Source organism: Lagenorhynchus albirostris, chromosome X (assembly GCF_949774975.1).
Source record: "Lagenorhynchus albirostris chromosome X, mLagAlb1.1, whole genome shotgun sequence".
In the NCBI taxonomy this organism is placed as follows: domain Eukaryota; kingdom Metazoa; phylum Chordata; class Mammalia; order Artiodactyla; family Delphinidae; genus Lagenorhynchus; species Lagenorhynchus albirostris.
The window spans coordinates 23,574,252-23,596,546 of record NC_083116.1 but is presented as its reverse complement, the minus strand read 5'-3'; positions in this window follow the sequence as shown (position 1 = coordinate 23,596,546).

Sequence of the window (22,295 nt, the reverse complement as noted above, 5' to 3'; positions counted from 1 at the left end):
AATAGGGACAGGACCTGCACCTCTGGGAGGGAGCTGTGAAGGAGGAAAGGTTTCCACACACTAGGAAGCCCCTCCACTGGCAGAGACAGGGGGTGGCAGGGGGGAAGCTTTGGAGCCATGGGGGAGAGAGAGTGCAGCAATAGGGGTGCAGAGGGCAAAGCAAAGAGATTCCCGCACAGAGGGTCAGTGCCAACTAGCACTCAAGAGCCTGAGAGGCTTGTCTGCTCACCCGCTGGGGCGAGTGAGGGCTGGGAGCTGAGGCTCCAGCTTCAGAGGTCAGATCCCGGGGAGAGGACTGGGGTGGGCTGCGTGAACACAGCCGGAAGGGGGCTAGTGTGCCACAGCTAGCCAGGAGGGAGTCTCGGAAAATGTCTGGACCTGCCTAAGAGGCAAGAGATCATTGTTTCGGGATATGCAAGCAGAGAGGATTCAGAGCACCACCTAAACGAGCTCCAGAAACGGGCGCGAGCCATGGCTATCAGCGCGGACCCCAGAGACGGGCATGAAACGCTAAGGCTGCTGCTGCAGCCACCAAGAAGCCTGTGTGCGAGCACAGGTCACTCTCCACACCTGCCCTCCCAAGAACCTGTGCAGCCCGTTATCAAGGGACAACTTCCCCAGGAGATCACAAGGCGTGCCTCAGGCTGTTGCAACGTCATGCCAGCCTATGCCGCCGCAGGCTCGCCCTGCACTCTGTACCCCTCCCTCCCCCTGGCCTGAGTGAGCCAGAGCCCCCTAAATAGCTGCTGCTTTAAGCCCATCCTGTCTGAGCAAAGAACAGATGGCCTCAGGCAACCTACATGCAGAGGCGGGGACAAATCCAAAGCTGAACCCCAGGGGCTGTGTGAACAAAGAAGAGAAAGGGAAATCTCTCCCAGCAGCCTCAGGAGCAGCGGATTAAATCTCCACCATCAACTTGATGTACCCTGCATCTGTGGTATACCTGAATAGACAAAGAATCATCCCAAAATTGAGGAGGTGGACTTTGGGAGCAAGTGTAGACTTGGGGTTTGCTTTCTGCATCTAATTTGTTTCTGGTTTTATGTTTATCTTAGTTTAGTATTTAGAGTTTATTATCATTGGTAGATGTGTTTATTGATTTGGTCGCTCTCTTCATTTTTTTATATATACATATATATATTTTATTCCTTCTTCTGTTTTTGTGAGTGTGTATGTCTATGCTTCTTTGTGTGATTTTGTTTGTATAGCTTTGCTTTTACCATTTTGCTTAGGGTCTGTCTATCCAATTTGTTTTTTCTTTTTGTATAGTTTTTAGCACTTGTTATCATTCGTAGATTTGTTTTTTGGTTTGGTTGCTCTCTTCTTTCTTTTTTTCTTTTCTTTTCTTTTTTTTATTATATTTTACTTTTTTTAATTTTTAAAATTTCTTTATATTAATAACTTTATTTTATTTTGTTTTATTGTATTTTATTTATTTCTTTTTTTTCTCCTTTTTCTTCTGAGCTGTGTGGCTGACAGGGTCTTGGTGCTCTAGCTGGGTGTCAGGCCTGTGCCTCTGAGGTGGGAGAGCTGACCTCAGGACATTGGTCCACCAGAGACCTCCCAGCTCCACGTAATATCAAATGGTGAAAGCTCTCCCAGAGATCTCCATTTCAATGCTAAGACCCAGCTCCACTCAACAACCAGCAAGCTACAGTGCTGGACACCCTATGCCAACCAACCAGCAAGACACGAACACAACCCACCCATTAGCAGAGAGGCTGCCTAAAATCATAATAAGGTCACAGACACCCCAAAACACACCACCAGATGCAGTCCAGCCCACTAGAAAAAACAAGATCCAGCCTCATCCACCAAAACCCAGACACCAGTTCCCTCCACGAGGAAACGTACACAACCCCCTGAACCAACCATAGCCACTGGGGGCAGACTCCAAAAACAACAGGAATGACGAACCTGCAGCCTGTGAAATGGAGACCCCAAACACAGTAAGTTAAGTAGAATGAGAAGACAGAAAAACACACAGCAGATGAAGGAGCAAGATAAAATCCCACCAGACCTAACAAATTAAGAGGAAATAGGCAGTCTACCTGAAAAAGAATTCAGAATGCTAGTAAAGATGATCCAAAATCTTGGAAATAGAATGGAGAAAATACAAGAAACGTTTAACAAGGTCCCAAAAGAACTAAAGAGCAAACAAACAATGATGAACAACAAAATAAATGAAATTAAAAATTCTCTATAAGGAATCAATAGCACAATACCTGAGGCAAAAGAATGAATAAGTGAACTGGAAGATGAAATAGTGGAAATAACTACCACAGAGCAGAATAAAGAAAAAAGAATGAAAAGAATTGAGGACAGTCTCAGAGACCTCTGGAACAACATTAAATGCACCAATATTTGAATTATAGGGGTCCCAGAAAGAGAAGAGAAAAAGAAAAGGACTGAGAAAATATTTGAAGAGATTATAGTTGAAAACTTCCCTAATATGGGAAAGGAAATAGTTAATCAAGTCTGGGAAGCACAGAGAATCTCATACAGGATAAATCCAAGGAAAAACACACCAAGACACATATTAATCAAACTACCCAAAATTAAATACAAAGAAAAAATATGAAAAGCAGCAAGGGAAAAGCAACAAATAACATACAAGGGAATCCCCATAAGGTTAACAGCCTATCTTTCAGCAGAAACTCTGCAAGCCAGAAAGGAGTGGCAGGACATATTTAAAGTGATGAAAGGGAAAAACCGAAAACCAAGATTACTCTACCCAGCAAGGATCTCATTCAAATTCGAGAGAGAAATTAAAACCTTTACAGACAAGCAAAAGCTAAGAGAATTCAGCACCACCCAACCATCTTTACAACAAGTGCTAAAGGAACTTCTCTAGGCAGGAAACACAAGAGAAGGAAAAGACCTACAATAATAAACCCAAAACAATTAACAAAATGATAATAGGAACATACATATCGATAACTGCCTTAAATGTAAATGGATTAAATGCTCCAACCAAAAGACACAGACTGGCTGAATGGATACAAAAACCAGGCCCATATATATGCTGTCTACAAGAGACCCACTTCAGACCTAGGGACACATCCAGACTGAAAGTGAGGGGATGGAAAAAGGTATTGCTTACAAAGGGAAATCAAAAGAAAGCTGGAGTAGCAATTCTCATATCAAACAAAATAGACTTTAAAATAAGAATGTTACAAGAGGCAAGGGAGGACACTACATAATGATCAAGGGATCAATGCAAGAATATATATGCACCCAACGTCAGAGCACCTCAATATATAAGGCAACTGCTATCAGCTATAAAAGAGGAAATCGACAGTAATACAGTAATAGTGGGGAACTTTAACCTCACGTGCACCAACAGACAGATCATCCAAAATGAAAATAAATAAGGAAACAGAAGCTTTAAATGATGAGATAGATTTAGTTGATATTTATAGGACATTCCAAACAAAAACAGCAGATTACACTTTCTTCTCAAGTGCACATGGAACATTCTCCAGGATAGATCACATCTTGGGTCACAAATCAAGCCTCGATAAATTTAAGAAAATTGAAATCATATCAAGTATCTTTTCCGACCACAACGCTATGAGACTAGATATCAATTACAGGAAAAAATCTGTAAAAAGTAAAAACACATGGAGGACAAACAATACAGTAGTAAAAAATCACTAAAGAGATCAAAGAGGAAATAAAAAAATACCTAGAAACAAATGACAATGAGAACATGATGACTCAAAGCCTATGGGATGCAGCAAAAGCAGTTCTAAGCAGGAAGTTTATAGCAAAACAATCCTACCTCAAGAAACAAGAAACATCTCAAATAAACAACCTAAAGCAAATAGAGAAAGAAGAAGAAAAAAAAAACCCCAAAGTTAGCAGAAGGAACGAAATCATAAATTTCACACCAGAAATCCATGAAAAAGAAATGAAGGAAACAATAGCAAAGATCAATAAAACTAAAATCTGGTTCTTTGAGAAGATAGCAAATTTGATAAACCTTTAGCCACACTTATCAAGAAAAAAATGGAGAAGACTCCAATCAAAATAACTAGAAATGAAAAAGGAGAAGTAACAACTGATATTGCGGAAATACAAAGGATCATGAGAGATTACTACAAGCAACTACATGCCAATAAAATGGACAATCTGGAAGAAATGGACAAATTCTTAGAAATGCACAACCTTCTGAGACTGAACCAGGAAGAAATAAAACATATGAACAGACCAGTCACAAGCACTGAATTTGAAACTGTGATTAAAATTCTTCCAACAAACAAAAGCCCAGGACCAGATGGCTTCACAGGCGAATTCTATCAAACATTTAGAGAAGAGCTAACACCTATCCTTCTCAAACTCTTCCAAAATGTAGCAGAGGGAGGAACACCCCCAAACTCATTCTACGAGGCCACCATCACCCTGTTACCAAAACCAGACAAAGATGTCACAAGGAAAGAAACCTACAGGCAAATATCACTGATGAACACAGATGCAAAAATCCTCAACAAGATACTAGCAAACAGAATCCAACAACACATTAAAAGGATCACACACCATGATCAAGTGGGGTTTATCCCAGGAATGCAGGGATTCTTCAATATACGCAAATCAATGTGATACACCATATTAAAAAATTGAAGGAGAAAACCCATATGATCATCTCAATAGATGCAGAAAAAGCTATTGACAAAATTCAACACCCATTTATGATTAAAACCCTCCAGAAAGTAGGCATAGAGGGAACTTACCTCGACATAATAAAGGCCATATATGGCAAACCCACAGCCAACATTGTTCTCAGTGGTGAAACAATGAAACCATTTCTGCTGAGATTGGGAACAAGACAGGGTTATCCAGTCTCACCACTATTATTCAACATAGTTTTGGAAGTTTTAGCCACAGCAAACAGAGAAGAAAAAGAAATAAAAGGAATCCATATCGGAAAAGAAGAAGTAGGGCTGTCACTGTTTGCAGATACATGATACTATACATAGAGAATCCTAAAGATGTTACCAGAAAACTACTAGAGCTAATCAATGCATTTGGTAAAGTAGCAGGATACAAAATTAACACACAGAAATCTCTTTCATTCCTATACACTAATGATGAAAAATCTGAAAGGGAAATTAAGGAAACAATCCCACTTACCATTGCAACAAAAAGAATACAATACCTAGGAATAAACCTACCTAAGGAGACAAAAGACCTGTATGCAGAAAACTATAAGACACTGATGAAAGAAATTAAGGATAATACAAACAGATGGAGAGATATACTATGTTCTTGGATTGGAAGAGTCAATATTGTGAAAATGAGTCTACTACCCAAAGCAATTTACAGATTCAATGCAATCCCTATCAAATTACCAATGGCATTTTTTAAAGAACTAGAACAAAAAATCTTAAAATTTGTATGGAGATACAAAAGACCCTGAATAGCCAAAGCAATCTTGAGAAAGAAAAATGGAACTGGAGGAATCAGGCTCCCAGACTTCAGACTATACTACAAACCTACAGTAATCAAGACAGCATGGTACTGGCACAAAAACAGAAATATAGATCAATGGAACAGGATAGAAAGCCCAGAGATAAACCCACGCACATATGGTCACCTTATCTTTGATAAAGGAGGCCAGACTATACAGTTGAGAAAAGACAGCTTCTTCAATAAGTGGTGCTGGGAAAACTGGACAGCTACAAGTAAAAGAATGAAACTAGAACACTCCCTAACACCATACACAAAAATAAACTGAAAATGGATTAAAGACCTAAATGTAAGGCCAGACACTATCAAACTCTTAGAGGAAAACTTAGGCAGAACACTGTATGACATAAATCACAGCAAGATCCTTTTTGACCCACCTCCTAGAGAAATGGAAATAAAAACAAAAACAAATGGGACCTAATGAAACTTAAAAGCTTTTGCACAGCAAAGGAAACCATAAACAAGACGAAAAGACAACCCTCAGAATGGGAGAAAATATTTGCAAATGAGGCAACGGACAATGGATTATTCTCCAAAATATACAAGCAGCTCATGCAGCTCCATATCAAAAATCCAAACAACCCAATCCAAAAATGGGCAGATGACCTAAATAGACATTTCTCCAAAGAAAATATACAGATTGCCAACAAATGCATGAAAGTGTGCTCAACAACGCTAATCATTAGGGAAAGGTGCATCAAAACTACAATGCGCTATCACCTCACACCAGTTAGAACAGGCATCATCAGAAAAGCTACAATGAATCCTGGAGAGGGTGTGGGAAAAAGGGAACCCTCTTGTACTGTTGGTGCGAATGTAAATTGATACAGCCACTATGGAGAGCAGTATGGAGGTTGCATAAAAAACTAAAAATAGAATTACCATATGTCCCAGCAATCCCACTACTGGGCATATACCCTGAGAAAACCATAATTCAAAAAGTGTCATGTACCACAATGTTTATTGCAGCTCTATTTACAGTAGCCAGGACATGGAAGCAACCTGAGTCTCCAACTACAGATGAATGGATAAAGAAGGTGTGGTACATATATACAATGGAATATTACTCAGCCATAAAAAGAAACGGAATTCAGTCTTTTGCAGTGAGGTGCGTGGACCTAGAGTCTGTCATACAGAGTGAAGGAAGTCAGAAAGAGAAAAACGAATACCATATGCTAACACTTATATATGAAATCTAAAAAAAAAAAAGGTTCTGAAGAACCTAGAGGCAGGACCGGAATAAAGATGCAAATGTAGAGAATGGACTTGAGGACATGGGGAAGGGGAAGGGTAAGCTTTGAGAAAGTGAGAGAGTGGCATGGACGTATATACACCACCTAATGTAAAACAGCTAGCTAGTGGGAAGGAGCTGCATAGCACAGGGAGATTACGTCAGTGCTTTGTGACCACCTAGAGGGGTGGGATATGCAGGGTGGGAGGGAGACGCAATAGAGAGGAGATATGGGGATATATATATATGTATATCTGATTCACTTTGTTTTAAAGCATAAACTAACACACCATTGTAAAGCAATTATACTCCAATAAAGATGTTAAAAACAAAATTCCATGCAAGAAAACCTTAACCTCAGAGATCATTCGCATCTGACTCCAACATTTTTGTACATTAACCATACATACATTTATGATTCTAAACTTTATGAACTGTGAAGGTTTAGTACATTGCATGTAAAACTCAATTGATTTCTTCTATGTTCACTTATTAGAATTAATAAGTTGTCTTCGGTTCTTTTAGATTTTCTACATGCAAGATCATGTTACCTCTGAATAATGACAGTGTTATTTTTTATTTCCAAACCATTATGCCTTTTATTTCTTGCCCTATTGTGCTGGCTAGTTTTTCTAGTACGATGTTGGATGGAATTGGTCAGAGTAGGCCTCCTTGTCTCATTCCCAGTCTCAGGGAAATCTTGTAATATTTCACCATTGTATATGAATAGTGCTGTAGATGTTTTTTAGATTCTCTTTACTAGATTAAGGAAAAGTTCTTTTATTATCATGAATGGTTACTAGATTTTTTCTAATGCTATATCTGCATCTATTGAAGTGCACATATGATTTTTCTCATTTGTTCTCTTAATGCAATGACTTAACATTGATTAATTTTTCAATTGATAAACCAACATTATTTTCTTAAGATAAACCCAGGTTAGTTGTGATGTATTTTCCTTTTTATCTATTATTCAACTTGCTAACACTTTTTAGAAGTTTTGCATCATTGTCCAAGAGATAAATTGGTCTGTAATGTTCTTACCAAATTTATGTTGGCATCACAATGGGTTGGGAAATACCCCATTTTTTTCCTATTCTAAAGAATTGATGTAAGTTTGATTTTATTTCTTCTTTAAACAATTGATAGACTTCACCCAAAAGCCACTTGAACCTAGATCTTTGTGTGAGACTGTTTTCAGCTATATATTCAAGTTCTATAATAGATCTAGTATTATTCAGATTTTAAAATTTCTTCTTGTGTCAGTTTTAGTAACTTGGTAACTGTGTTGTTCAAGGAAACTGTCCATTTTATATAAATTTAAAAATTCCTTTGCCTAAAGCTGCTTTCCCCTCCATGTGGGCACATGGAGTTCAGGGAATCTAGCCAGTCACAAACCTGCAGCCTGAAGCAGAGCACCCCAGAAACTGTAATCTAAAACAGAGTTGCCTTATATGAGCTTCAGACCAATGAACAAAATGAGTGTTTAGTGTGTTTTTTGGTTGTTTATTATGAAATATATAACCAATACATAAAAAAAAAAGAAATGAAAGGAAAAAAAGTGTTTCTGTTTTAATCCATGTCTAGGATACTTCTCCTCTTTCTCCCTTTCTTTTTCTTCTGGCAGATTAGAAACATAAATTATCCCTATATCTTAGACATTGTAATTAGGGTTAGGGTCATATTACATAATATTTTAAAATCATGAATGAAGTTCAATTGAAATATTATTTAAAAGTAATATTAAAAATATCAGCCACAACATGGCTAGAGCTATACTATTAGTATTTGACTACACATTTGTCAACTTTGGACTCTAAAACTGTTTTCAAAACTTGCATTAGGAAAAAACAAATGCCTATAGCTATTGTTAAGGAACAAGAAATAACTTCCACATATGGTTTTCTTTCTTTCTTTCTTTTTCTGTTCTTTTTCCTGGGACTTTAAGTGCAGAAAATCAAGGTATTCATGGCACACCATCATCATCAACCTATACAAGGCAACTTTCTTATTTATTTCACCTATTCGTTCATGATCTCCATGCCCATTCCCCCATAGGCTACCTCTGTAATATATTTAATATATTCCCTTCAATGTGTTTTCAATGTTCTAAAATATTAGCACTGTTGTGTGTATATATTTAACATGGTAAATTGTAATGTGTTATAGGGCTCATTTAATTTTTATTTATTTTTAAAATTTTTTCTTGAAATATAGTTGATTTACAATGCTGTGTTAGTTTCAGGTGTACAGCAAAATGATTCAGATATATATATATATATATATATATTCTTTTTTTTTTTACAAGATATTGAGTATAGTCCCTGTGCTATGTAGCGGGTCCCTGTTGTTTATCTATTTTATATATAGTAGTGTGTATATTTTAATCCCAAACTCCTAATTTATCCCTCCCTCCCTCTCCCCTTTGGTAACCATAAGTTTGCTTTCTATGTTTGTGAGTCTGTTTCTATTTTGTAAATAATTTTACCTAGTGAAATTTTACCTAGTGAAATGGTTACTATCAATACAATCAAGCTAATTAACATATCATCTCCTCACATCTTTACAATTTTTTTTTGTTAGTGATGAGAGCACCTGAAATCTACTTTCTTGATGAATTTCCAGTATTCAGTACAAAGTTATTAACTAGAGTAATCATGTAGTACATTAGCTCTCTAGACTTATTCATCCTACATAACTGCAACTTTGTACCCTTTGACCAACATCTCCCCCCATCCCTGGTAACCATGTCCTACTTTCTACTTCAGTGTATTAGATTTTTTTATATTGCACATGTAATTGAGATTATGCTTTATTCTTTTCTTTTTGTGTCTGACTTATTTCACTTAGCACTATGTCCTCTAGGAACAGAAACATGAAAAGGTGCTAAATACCACAGGTCAAAATCACAATGAAACATCATTTCACATCCATTAGGATGCCAATTATCAAAAGGACATGAAATGACAAGTGCTGACAAGGATTGAAAAAAAGGGAACCTTTGTGCACTGTTTGTGGTGCAGCCACTATGGAGAACGTTATGGAGGTTCCTCAAAAAATTAAAAATTGAGCTACCATATGATTCAGTAATCACTCTTCTGGGTATATTCCCAAAAGAAATGAAATCACTATCTCAAAGAGGCATCTGCACTTCCATGTTCATTGCAGCATTATTCATAATAGCCAAGATATGGAAACAAACCAAGTCTGTTGACACATGAATAGGTAAAGAAATTGTGATATATAAAATGGAATATTATTCAGCTTTTAAAAAGGAGGAGATTGGGCTTCCCTGGTGGCACAGTGATTGACAGTCCGCCTGCTGATGCAGGGGACAGGGGTTCGTGCCCTGGTACGGGAAGATCCCTCATGCTGCGGAGCAGCTGGGCCCGTGAGCCATTGCCACTGAGCCTGCGCATCCGGAGCCTATGCTCTGCAACAGGAGAGGCCACAACAGTGAGAGGCCCGCGTACCGCAAAAAAAAAAAAAAAAAAAAAAAGAGGAGATCTTGCCATTTCCAGCTACGTGGATGAACCTTTCTAATTTTGTAAGATACATAGTATTCTCTTTCATTTTTCAACATTTGTATTATTTTGAAATTATTTTCAATATCTTATTACTTCATTATATCATAAATAATTAGAAGCGCATTTAGAATTTTCAAACATACAGCAAAGTTGAATGAATGTTTGAGTGAACACTCACATATTCCCTCACCGAGATTCCACCAATAATATTTTACTATATGTGGTTTATCACTATCTGTGCATCTTTTCAAACTTTACCCACCTATTAGTCCATTTACTTTTGGAATATTTCAAAATAACTTATAAACATTAGTATACCCTAAATATTTCAAAATGTATGTCAGTTAGGGTTCAGTATTTATTAACAGTATTTATTAACAGTGTTTTCTATTTAAAATTTACACAAATGAAATGCACAAATCTTATGTGTATATTTGTGTGGCAAATCTGTACACCTTTATAATGAAAACTCCACTCAAAATATAGAACATTACAACTATTAGAAATTTCCCTCATGCCCCTTCCACATAAATCTCTACTCCCAACCTGCAAGATTACCATTATTCTTACTTTTTTCAAACATGAATTAATTTTGCCCATTTTAGAACTTTATATAAATGGAATTACATAGTATGTAGTTTTTCGTGTAAAGCTTACTTCACTCAGAACTTTGTGTCTTTATTTTTCTTCACCCAGTATAAAGAAACCACCATTTGTTTATCCATTCTCCTGTTGAGCATCTGAGTAGTTTCCAGTTTTTGGCTATTATGAGTAAATTTGTTATGAAAAATCCTTGTACAACTATTTTTGTGGGCATATATTTTCATTACTCTTGAGAAATACCTAGGAATGAAATTAATAGGTCATAGTGTAGATGAATGTGTAGAAGAAACTATCAGACCTATTTCCAAAGTGGCTACACCATTTTATATGCCAGCATTGCTGATGTCTTTCATTTTAATTGTAGCCAGACTTGAGAGTCAGTAGTAGTAACTTTAGTTTGCATCTCTCCAGTAGTAGTAACTTTAGTTTGCATCTCTCTTGCATTTATCTCAGTGATAAATTATGTGATCATTGACCATTCATGTAACTTCTTTAGACAAGTGTATGCATGAATGTTTTGTTCATACTTTTTACTGGATTTTAAAAAATTACTACTGAGTTGTAGGATTTTTGCAATATCTTTATCAGGTTTTGGTATAATTGTATCTAGCCTCCTCCATTTTTTGAGTTTATGTAGGATTGACATTATTTCTTCTTTAAGGTTTTGATAGAATTCAACAGGGGAATCATTTTGACCTGGAGTTTTCTTTGAGGAAAGATTTTTGATAACAAGTTCAATTTCATTAACAGAAATACGGCTATTAAGATATTTAGTTTAATCTCTGTCAACTTTGATACATTGCATATTGCAAGGAATTTGCCCAGTTTTTTTTTTTTTTTTTTTGTGGCTGTGCCACGCAGCATGTGGGATCTTAGCCAGGGATTGAACCGGCACACCCTGCAGTAGAAGCATGGAGTCTTAACCACTGGACCGCCAGGGAAGTCCCAGGAATTTGTCCATTTTACCGAAGTTGTCAAATTCATTGACAAAGTTGGTAATGATATTATTTTATTATCCTTTTATTATCTGTAGGATCTTTAGTGATGTTTCCTCTGACATTCCTGACATTGGTAACTTGGATTCTCTCTTTATTCTTGAGCAGTCTAGCAACAGGTTTATCAATTTTCTTGCTATTTTCAAAGAAGTAATTCTTGATTTTGTCATTGTTCTCTATTCTTTTAAATTTCTATTTCCTTAATATCTCCTCCTATTTTTATTACTTCCTTTGTTCTATTTAATTTACTTCGTTCTTTTTCTACCTTCTTATGTTGGAATCTTAGGTGCCTGAGTTTTATAACTTTCTTTTCTTTCTAATGTGTGTATTTTAGCTATGGATTTTCTTTTGAGCACTGCTTTAGCTGCAATCCACGGATTTACTTTAATGGTACACCTAGATTCTTTTCTCTTTATCTTTTGTGTATCTACTGTAAGATTTTGCCTTGTGGTTATTCACGAGGCTTACATAAAACATATAACAGTCTGTTTTAAGCTGCTAACAACTTGACTTCAAACACATACTGAAGCTCTACATTTTTACTCTCCCCCCCATTTTTATGTTTCTAATATCACAATTTACATCTTTTTACCTTGTGTATTCGTTAACAAATTCTTGTAGTTACAGTTATTTTTAATACTTTTGTCTTTTAATCTTCATACTAGATTTATCAGTGATTTAACCACCACCATTATAACACTAGAGTATTCTGAATTTAACTATGTATTTACCTTTACCAGTGAGACCTATACTTTAATATATTTTCCTGTTACTAATTAGTGACTTCATTTCAGCTTGAAGCAGTTCCTTTAATGTTTCTTGTAAGGCTGGTCTAGAGGTGATGAATTTCTAGAGCTTTTGCTTGTTTGGAAAACTCTATCTCTCCATTTAGTTATGAAGGAAAATTTTCCAGGTGGAGTATTCTTTGTTGGCACTTTTTTCTTTCAGCACTCTGAATAGATTGTGCCACTTCCTTCGGGTCTATAAAGTTTCTGCTGAAAAATCTGCTGGTGGTCTTATGGGGATTCTCTTGTACATAACAAGTTGTTTTTTTTCTTGATGCTTTTAAGATTCTCTCCATCTTTAACTTTTGACAATTTAATTGTAAGGTGTCTCAGAGTGGGCCTATTTAGATTCCTCTTACTTGGAACTCTTTGGGCTTTCTGGTTCTAGATGTCTGGGTTTTTTCCCCCAGGTTAAGAAAGTTTTCAACCATTATTTCTTTCAGTAAGCTTTCTGTTTCTTTCTCTCTCTCTTCTCCTTCCAAGACTCCTATAATGCAAATATTGGTCCACTTAATAGTGTTCCATAAGTACCTTAAACTATCTTCAATCTTTTTCATTGTTTTTTTCTTTTTGTTTCTCTTATTGGAAGTATTTCACTCCCCTATCTTCAAATTTGCTGATCCTTTCTTCTGCTTGATCTAGTCTGTTGAACCCCTCTATTGAATTTTTCAGTTCAGTTATTTTATTCTACTCTGGCTAATTCAGTTTGTTGCCTTCTTATATTTTCTGTCTCTTTGTTGAAATTCTCACTTTGTTAATATATTTTTCTCCTGACCTCAGTGAGTATCTCCATGACCATTATTGTATTACCAGGCAAATTTATCTCTGTTTCATTAAGGTCTGTTTTTGGAGTTTTATCTTATTCTTTTGTTTGGCGCATATTTTTCTGTTTCTTCATTTTCCTTGATGCTCTGTGTTGGTTTCTGCACATTGGATAAAACAGTCACCTCATGCAATCTTGACAGGCTGGTCTTGTGTAGGAGATCAACCTTCTCATTCAGCATGGCCTGAGCTCTTGTCTCTCAAACCTTTTGATTGTCCAGGCCACCTTCTTTGTTCCTTGTGGCTCTTAGTAGTTGAGGGTCTGCCAAGACCTGTCAGTGTCCCAAAGTGGAGGTAAATGTAGGCTGATTGAAAGCTGGACCCTCAGGCAGCAGCATTTAAAGTGTAGTCTTGTGGATCTCAGGGACACAAGCACTTTTGGCTTTCAGAGTTAGGTGTTTTGTGGGCCCATCCCTCAGGGCGAAGTCTTAAAAGTTGGACCCAACATCTAAACCCTTCACTCCTCAGGGAGAAGCTTGAAGTTGTGAGTCCCCTCCCAGTAGTGTATCTCTGTGTCAAGGATGGGTTCATGGTGAGAGTGAGTCTCAGACTTTCTCACCCATTTCAATGTGAGTTTTTTCTCATTCACTCGATGAGTAGGAGTCACTCAGCTAGTTTCTGGATTTCTTTCAGAGGTAATTGCTCCATGTGTAGCTGTAGATTCAGTGTGTCCATGGGAGAAGGTGTATACACAACCTTATTTTAAACTTTCTCTAAGGTGTACACCAAAGAGTGGATCATATGGTATGCATATTCCTAATTTCTGTGTCTTACTCAATTGTTCTCTAGAATAGCTGTCCCTTTTACACTTCTACCAGCAGTGCATTAGGTATAACAATTCCTCACATCTTTGATAATACTTGGTTATATCCGACTGATGCATTTTTGCTGATTATAAATTGGTTTAATTGCTTTATTTCACATTTCTCTAATCAACAATCAGTGTAAGCATCTTTGTATATACTTGTAACCAATCAGTTTTCTCCTTCCATCAATTATCTGTTCTTTGTTCATTTTGTTATTATATTTTCTCTTTTTCTTGTTGATTTGCAGGAATTCTTTAAATATTCTACACATTAATCCCTTATCCATTTTAGATGTTGGATGCATTTTCTTACTATATGATTATTCATATCCATTTTTTTTTCTTTTTTTTTTTTTGCGGTACGCAGGCCTCTCTCTCACTGTTGTGGCCTCTCCCATTGCGGAGCACAGGCTCCGGACGTGCAGGCTCAGCGGCCATGGCTCACGGGCCCAGCCACTCCGTGGCATGTGGGATCCTCCCGGACCGGGGCACGAACCCGTGTCCCCTGCATCGGCAGGCGGACTCTCAACCACTGTGCCACCAGGGAAGCCCCATATCCATTTTTGAACAAAAATTCCTATTTCCTATAGATGAATCCATCAACTTTTATACCTTGTGATTTATGCTTTTTTGAGACTTGTTAAACATTCTTTTTCAACTCAAGGTCTTAAAAGTTTTCAGCCACATTTTTTTTTTCTTTTAGCTCTGTAATTTTACCAGTTGTTCCAAAACTTGATAAATAATAAAATAAAATAATTAAGGAGCTAAAAACTACCTGGGCCTCATTCTAGACCTACTTAATCAGCATCTTTGGGGCTGTAGCCCTGGAATTTGCATTTTATGTAAACACCTATCATACAGTCAATTTCCTAATGTGTTTGGGAACCTCTCAATTGCATGGCATGTGAAATTATTTCCAAATTTGGAATTCCTAAAGAGTCTATCAACATTTAGTTTTTAAAATAATAAGTATCCCTAATAGATGATACTTTACTGTTCTTCAGGAATATGGGATTTCTTATTGAACTCCCAAAGATTCAAAAGTTTAGGGAAATAAATATTCTCTTTCCTTCTGAAATTATTTTGATTTAATTTATTAAACAAACATTTATGGAATATCTCCTGGGTGCAAGATATCTAGACTAATATCATTGGGTCCCCCCCCCCGCCATCTCTGTCTACTAGTGTTTGGATAGGGAAAATATGTTTCCTAGAACTAGTAGCATTGGTCACAAGTTATCACCCCTGTACCCCTTGAAGAGAAAAAAAAAAACTGCCACAGGAAGCATGTTGCAGCAGAACCATACAAGCTACCTAGCAACCAACCATATTTTGTATACTTGACTATAACTTACTTAGGGGTAAATACCAAAAGAGCAAAATACCTGCTATAGCATATTAATGTGCATAGGCAATCAAAGTAGGCTGAATAATGAAATTAGAGAATTAAATAATTTTCTGTTACTCTGGGACTTTATTTTTTAATGTATACATTTGTCTAATTAAGAGAGATATGCATTGTAGAGCTTCTCCTTAGTCTGTTTGAATTTAGCTTCTCATCAATCATGAACTTAGGGAAGAACAATCACCATTCCTTCATCAAAAGTTTAACATCAGGCTTCCCTGGTGGCGCAGTGGTCGAGAGACCGCCTGCCGATGCAGGGGACATGGGTTCGTGCCCCGGTTCGGGAAGATCCCACATGCCGCAGAGTGACTGGGCCCGTGAGCCGTGGCTGCTGAGCCTGCGCGCCCAGAGCCTGTGCTCCGCAACGGGAGAGGCCACAACAGTGAGAGGCCCGTGTACCACACACACACACAAAACAAACAAACAAAAAAAAAGTTCAACATCTTCTAAAAAGTTTTATAAAGAAAACTAGCATCTGGTTTTATCCAAGGGAAAGCAGGTCAAAATGACTCTGAGAAATTTCTTCAAAGTAAAGGACTGACTTACCTTCTCTCACTTTTTTTTTTTTCCTCTCTACTCATCATCATTGCTTGTTAGGAATTCCCCAGTGGAGTATATATACAGCTGTTGATTTTTCTGATGTAGATGAAGCAATATCAAACAATCAAGGATTTCTTGTCATGAAATTTCACTTGAACATTTTCTTCCTTCAACTGCTTGTTCTCTTAGCTTATTATAAAATATAAGTGTTTGTTCAATCCTCCTGGTGAACCTATAATGGATGGATAAATGTTCAGATCTTGCCATAATCACTACACTTCATAACACTTCTTCAGCTTTGAACTGAAAAGGTCCCACATTATAAAATTTGTCATTGGAAATCTGCTGTGTTTAGAGAAAGTTTATTGACCTTTGAAGTTTTACTAATAAGAATATGATTTTTCTTTTCTCATTTTCTTCTGTGTGATGTAAAATTCAATTAAAACTACATTAAATATTTAGCAACCTTTAATCAAGTAAGCTTCAGTTTTATAGGTTTACTTTTAGGAGATTAACATTGTTTTTCAGCTCATAATAATTTTTGTCTATATGGTATTATTTGTACATATGTACAATCTGTGTAAAATACATGCACACAGAATTTATGCATAAAAATATTTTATAAGGTTCTAAATACAACCTTTTCCTTAGCTCTAGTAAGGAAAAGGGGTAGTTTGAATCTTTCATTACACTCATGTTTCCCAATGAGTGTCAAACACAAAATATATTTCCCCTGCCTCTCCAACTCAAACCACATCTTAGGTAAATGACTTTTTTTCCCCTTGATTTACTGTAGATGAAATGCAGGTTTTCCTATCCTTAGCAGGAATGAGTACACTTTACCTATAATTGCAATGATGATAAAGGGACAAAAGCTGGATGGAAAAGGGGGCTATCACTTTACCTATAAGTGTATTTCACAGCTCTGAAGGTCCATATATGCACTGTTCTAATGGCTTCAATATGTCCCTCTCTGGACCTACTCCACTATTTGAAAGTTCCTGATCCTCTAACTAGCCTCAAATTCTTAGTTGTTAAGGTAATATACAATATCTAGAAGTTTGGATATAACTTTGGATTTTCAAAAATTTAGGCTCAGGAATCAGGGAAGAATTCCCACCGAAATTGCCTCTTGGAAGCAGTATAATAGTAGGTAAAGAGCGAAGGCTTTATGAGCCTGATAGACTAGGGTTTGGGGGAACTGAGTCTACCACTTAACAGCTGTGAGCTTAGGCAAACAGTCACTTAACCTTTTGGAGCCTCAGTCTCTTCATGAGTAAAATGATAGTTATATTTGCCTCACAGGTACCATTGTAAGAATAAAATGAAATAATATGTGTATAAAATGTATAGTGTAGGGCTTTCCTGGTGGCGCAGTGGTTGAGAGTCCGCCTGCCGATTCAGGGGACATGGGTTCGTGCCCCAGTCCGGGAAGATCCCACATGCCACGGAGCGGCTGGGCCCGTGAGCCATGGCCACTGAGCCTGCGCGTCTGGAGCCTGTGCTCCGCAACGGGAGAGGCCACAACAGTGAGAGGCCCGCGTACCGCAAAAAAAAAAAAAAAAAAAAAAGTATAGTGTAGTGTCTTGCATATTGTAAGCATTTGATAGATCATTGTTTTACATGTTGGGTGGGGGTAATAGTAATTTTTCATGACGTATGCACTAGCATTCAGCTCAGCTTAGTCCACCAAACATCAAGTATCTATAGAGCATCAGACCCTGTGCTAAACAACACTCTGGTAATATAAAGATAAATAAGATATGATTTTTGTCTTCAAAGATATCACTGTCTATAATAATACAGACACATAAATGGGCAATTCTAATACAGAAAGATAAATGCAATGGCAGAGATACACTCATTTTATGGAAGTAGAACAGAAAGGGTAGTTTGAGGGAGGCAAAGGAAGACTTCTGAGTGGAAGGAAAGTATCTGAATTGAATTTTAACTCTCTAACCTCTGGAGTGTGCTGCAGCTAACCAGGAACTGTGGATTAACTGCTTCTCAGTGAATGCAGCCTAGTGGATAAGCACAATGTCTCTGAAGCCAGACTATCTGGATTCAGCTCCACCACTTACTAGCTCTATGACCCAGGGCAAGTTACTGAAGCTACCTATTCCTTACTTCCCATTCAATAAACTGGAATTAACAGTAATACCAAAGTCATAGAGTTTTGAGTATTACAAGTGCTTAGAAAACAGCTTGATAAATAGTAAGCATCATGTAAGTGTTATCTTAGCTGTTCCTATTATAATATCTTTAAACCAGATATAACAAAAAAAACTAATCATTCACATTTACATATATCTGGGCTGACAGAAATAAAGGTGGTTTCAAAATTGCCTACTATATTAGCATGTAATTATACCTAATTTACTAATGATAGGTGATGTCAGCAATCAGGGCAAAGTTGCATATGGTACCTGATGCTAAAGAATAGAAAATATTTTTAAAATGAGAAATAGAAGTGTTAAAAAAGTGAGCTAAAAAACTCTGTTCTTGTATATGTAGCCAAACTACTGATTATAACTTCACCTCATTGTAAAAACTAAACTTTACAATCAAAACATTTAATTCTAGGTAGACATGTACCTTCTTTTTTTAACATCTTTATTGGAGTATAATTGCTTTACAATGGTGTGTTAGTTTCTGCTATATAACAAAGTAAATCAGCTATACATATACATATGTCCCCATATCTCTTCCCTCTTGCATCTCCCTCCCTCCCACCCTCCCTATCCCACCCCTCTAGGTGGTCACAAAGCACCGAGCTGATCTCCCTGTGCTATGCGGCTGCTTCCCACTAGCTATCGGTTTTACATTTGGTAGTGTATATATGTCCATGCCAATCTCTCACTTTGTCCCAGCTTACCCTTCCCCCTCCCCGTGTCCTCAAGTCCATTCTCTAGTAGGTCTGCATCTTTATTCCAGTCTTGCCCCTAGTTTCTTCATGACAATTTTTTTTTTTTAGATTCCATATATATGTGTTACCATACGGTATTTGTTTTTCTCTTTCTGACTTACTTCATTCTGTACGACAGACTCTAGGTCCATCCGCCTCACTACAAATAACTCAGTTTAATTTCTTTTGATGGCTGAGTAATATTCCATTGTATATATGTGCCACATCTTCATTATCCATTCATCTGTTGATGGACACTTAGGTTGCTTCCATGTCCTGGCTATTGTAAATAGTGCTGCAATGAACCTTGTGGTACATGACTCTTTTTGAATTACGGTTTTCTCAGGGTATATGCCAGTAGTGGGATTGCTGGGTTATATGGTAGTTCTATTTTTAGTTTTTTAAGGAACGTCCATACTGTTATCCATAGTGGCTGTATCAATTTGCATTCCCACCAACAGTGCAAGAGGGTTCCCTTTCCAGCATTTATTGTTTGTAGATTTCTTGATGATGGCCATTCTGCTGGTGAGAGATCATATCTCATTGTAGTTTTGATTTGCATTTCGCTAATGATTAGTGATGTTGAGCATCCTTTCATGTGTTTGTTGGCAATCTGTATATCTTCTTTGGAGAAATGTCTATTTAAGTCTTCTGCCCATTTTTGCATTGGGTTGTTTGTTTTTTTGATATGGAGCTGCATGAGCTGCTTGTAACTTTTGGAGATTAATCCTTTGTCAGTTGCTTCATTTGCAAATATTTTCTCCCATTCTAGTGTTGTCTTTTCATCTTGGTTATGGTTTCTTTTGCTGTGCAAAAGCTTTTAAGTTTCATTATGTCCCATTTGTTTATTTTTGTTTTTATTTCCATTTCTCTAGGAGGTGGGTCAAAAAGGATCTTGCTGTGATTTATGTCATAGAGTGTTCTGCCTATGTTTTCCTCTAAGAGTTTGATAGTGTCTGGTCTTACATTTAAGGTCTTTAATCCATTTGGAGTTTATTTTTGTGTATGGTGTTAGGGAGTGTTCTAGTTTCATTCTTTTACTTGTAGCTGTCCAGTTTTCCCAGCACCACATATTGAAGAGGCTGTCTTTTCTCCACTGTATATTCTTGCCTCCTTTATCAAAGATAAGGGGACCATATGTGTGTGGGTTTATCTCTGGGCTTTCTATCCTGTTCCATTGATCTATATTTCTGTTTTTGTGCCAGTACCATACTGTCTTGATTACTGTAGCTTTGTAGTATAGTCTGAAGTCAGGGAGTCTGATTCCTCCAGCTCCTTTTTTCTTTCTCAAGATTGCTTTGGCTATTCGGGGTCTTCTGTGTTTCCATACAAATTGTGAAATTTTTTGTTCTAGTTCTGTGAAAAATGTCACTGGTAGTTTGATAGGGATTGCACTGAATCTGTAGATTGCTTTGAGTAGTATAGTCATTTTCACAATGTTCATTGTTCTAATCCAAGAACGTGGTATATCTCTCCATCTATTTGTATCATCTTTAATTTCTTTCATCAGTGTCATAATTTTCTGCATACAGGTCTTTTGTCTCCTTAGGTAGGTTTATTCCTAGATATTTTATTCTTTTTGTTGCAGTGGTAAATGGGAGTGTTTTCTTAATTTCGACATGTACCTTTTTAACCGGTGGTTTTCAAACTGTTCTCAAGTTCTTTGGCAATGCTTTACAGTACTGCAACAAGGAAATATTTTCTGCTATCTACCAAAGATTCAAACTGCCCATTCATTGCTTTTACCCAAATGATATATAAGGGTGCTCTTTTAAAAATCTATTTGGGAATTGATTTATAAATTTAAAAAGTATTTTCATGGCCTGACATTTGATAATCCCTTTTTAAAACATTCAGTTATCACTCTTATCACCCTTAAACCTTGCTGTTGATTGCATCATTGTAATAAATATATCAAGTGACTTTTACTGACAGCAAGATTACATTATTTCTAAACTGTTCTTTATCGAAGAAAAACCATGAGATGGACCTTCTCTCAAGACTTCTATGAAATGAAGTAATTACTACTTTATTGAACATAGACAATCTTCTCAAAGGCTACCCAGTAAAAAGAAATTAACTTTTTATTTGAAGATTCAGCCTCTTCAAGCAGTCTGCCGTTTTGGGGGGATAATATACAATGTTTCAAATGTCATGTACTTCTCCATTCAGAGCTCTACATGTTATAATGTATCATGAAATACAGTATGTATAAAGGTGATATGCAGAGTGTTTTAGTTATGTATTGCTGTGTAACACATTACCCCAAAACTAGAGAGTTTAATAAAGCAAATATTTATTGTCATAATACTTTCTGAGGGTCAGGAATTTGGGAGCAGCTTAGCTGGGTTGTTCTAGCTCAGAGTCTTTCATGAGATTATAGCCAGACTGTTGTCTGGGGCTATAGTCATCTCAAGGTCAGAGAATCTACCTCTAAGCTTATAACATGGTTGTCGACAAGCCTCTGTTCTTGAGAGCTGTTGGCCAAAGACGTTAACTGATCAATGTCTCTAGTCGTGGACCTCCCCATCATGAGGGCTACTCACAATGTAGCAGAGATCCAAAAGACCATGGGAGGAAGGGAGCAAGAGTACCAGACAGTGTGGCCGTGTTGGAAGCTGATTACCACACCATGTCTCAGAAATTACATGACACATGGTTCTCAGAAAACATCTCATATGTCCCCTTGCTCTAAGGTAAATGAGTATTTAAAATTTGCAAAACCTAGGATTGTTTATTCTCTCCTTGAATTCTTCAGGATTGTACTATCAAAATCATCCTTACAAACTCATTCTTGCTTTTTATCTCCCTGATGGTCAATAAAATCTTTTAGCAATTTCAATTTCATCTGCATTAACTGAAAAACACTTTCTATTCTGGAAGAGTATATGTTGACTAAGAAAGTGTGCTCAACTGTAATGTCTATTTCAGTTCACAGTTTGTTTACTATTATGAATTTTTATGCAGTTAGAAAACCAAACAACCGACTGAATGGATCAAAATACAAGTATAATTAAGACTTACTTTGAGAGTGCTTGTGATGCCTTCTATTTCAAGTTTAGTGGAATAGTTGGAGAAAAGTTAATTTTTTACTAAAACTCTACTATCTAGAGACTCAGCTCAGAATTTTGGGTATTGATGCTATCATTCAATATTAGAACACAAAGCATAGTTAGCTAGTTTTAAAAAATTGAACATTGTGTTCATT